The 2,113-nt window shown below is 45.0% G+C and overlaps 1 pseudogene; it reads right to left on the reverse strand.

Annotated features, from left to right (window-relative positions):
- Positions 1-561: 561 nt before the first annotated feature.
- LOC119273704 overlaps positions 562-2,113 on the reverse strand; it is an 8,048-nt pseudogene continuing 6,496 nt past the window's right edge.

The following is a 2,113-nucleotide window of genomic DNA, read 5'->3' on the forward strand; positions in this document are numbered from 1 at the left end:
CCCCATCATACAGTACAAACAACCACAGGCGACAGTTCTTCACATTACTCGTCGATCCATGGCCTCCTCTGAGATTCCATCCCAGCTAGGGCCGCGGGGTTACAAGGCCCCAGGCAAGGAAGAAGAACTTTCTGCTGTTTTCCGAGTTTGCCTCCTTTTTTCTGTTCAGTGCTGTATGTAGTCCTTGGTTTCACAATGCATCAACCTTGCCGTTTTCAAACAGATGTTGGTGAGAAATACTGTTTTCTTGCCGCTGTCGATGGATAGATGTGATGCTGCAATGCACGACGCTTATGGAATAACAAAAACAAAATGGACATTGCCATTGCCATTACAGATGGCATGAATCATCTCTACAGAGAGTCGGAGATTGAACCAACATCATACAAGAATATTAGAATTTTCCCCAAGTTTGAAACAAATGCAAGAATGGTACGTAGTACAACATTCTCTCCCAATGAGTTAACAAATACAGAGCAAGTAGCTGGCCCAATAATGTTCATCACATATAAAAAATGAGGTACTATCAGAAATCATGACCATAAGACAAGATGGTTGAGGTCACACCATGTCAAGGAGATCGGAGTTGAAAGCTTTACCCAGCCGAAATCTGAGCTTCAACACCGGCCATTCGCCCAGCAGCTTAGTGAGAATGGGCAACAAAGCTACCATGACGCAAATTGCAATAGCCGACCAGTGAAGACGTGGAGCCAACACAGTGTATAAACCAGTTGAAAAAGCTGTAGTTGTTGCAATGTATGCAAACCACATGAGCTTCTTAGTGAAGGATCTGTAATAAACCAAGAACTCATAATCCCCCCACCTTCCTATGATGCATATGAAGGCTACGGCAAAAGAGGATCACATTGCCAAGACATCAGAGATCAAGAATGCCTGAAAAGCAAACTTCTTAGACATGATTGGAAGTCCCTCGCTTCCATCATCGTTGCTGTATCCTCCAGGCAGGGTGAAGGCAGCGTCGAAGGTGATTGTCGCAATGAGGATCGCCACTAACGAAGTATTGCTTGTGTATGTTTGAGTTAGTGATTTTGCATCCTTCCTTGATTCTTCAGAGGCCTTTCGCTTGGCGAAAATCTGAAGATTATGAAGATTGGCAGCATCCTGTGGATTAGCTTTCGACATAAGCATGGCCACTTCATTCTGCATGAATCCAATGAAATAAGGTAAGGTAAACTCATGGTGTTAAAAGTAGAACTGGACTATTCTACTATCTAAAAATCATTGTTACTCACAGTAGTTTTTTAGTTCAAAATTGCGCGGCAAGGATAAAAACACATGGCCACCCCTGTATAAACTGATCTTGAAATAATCACCTTCAGGTAATATCTTATTTAGTTCTCCCTTTGTAGTGACCTAAAACGTCCAACATTTGTTTATAGAGGGAGTACCTTCACTAGGCAAATATCATGCCAATGAGTCTATTTTAAAGAATAGAAAACATACTATAGGGGCCGTTCTACATTTTACAGTCAAAGATAGGCATGTCTACGTTCCAATCGAAAGGATGTCAAAAAATACATTTCTACCTAAAGCACATGCGTTGCCTACATTCCTATCTAAAAAATGTCCAAATAAATACATTCCTAGCTAAAGCATGTGCATTGTCGGTAGGTATGGGGACGTCGCACCAAGAAACTCCGTGTTGGTCGCACTCCACGAGCGCAATCGAGGGAGCGAAGTCATGGGGTAGGCGGGGATACATCATGGCTCATGGGGAGTCATGCTGGCAGAGATGTCGTGCACGGGCTCCTCCTCATCGGTCATCGCATCGACCGATGTCTAAAAGCCCACCCCATCATGTACCTCCGCAGCAGTCGGCCCGTGCTCTAGCTCATCACCACCGGCGACACCAGGGTGGGATGGATCGATGTGTTGATCCACCACGCCGTCAGGAGGCACCCCGTTGCCTGGAAGGACCATGCCTCCACCCTTGCAGGCGTCAATTTGTTCACCACCGACTTCATTGCAGCGGATGCTTTGTCAATTGTCACGGTGGCACTGCTAGGAAACTACTTATATCTGGAGTCATACTGGTACAAACATACTAGTGGCGGGCGGCCAAAGGCAACCATCACTCATAATCTTGTCCCAT

The sequence above is a fragment of the Triticum dicoccoides genome, chromosome 3A, assembly GCF_002162155.2.
Source record: "Triticum dicoccoides isolate Atlit2015 ecotype Zavitan chromosome 3A, WEW_v2.0, whole genome shotgun sequence".
NCBI lineage: Eukaryota > Viridiplantae > Streptophyta > Magnoliopsida > Poales > Poaceae > Triticum > Triticum dicoccoides.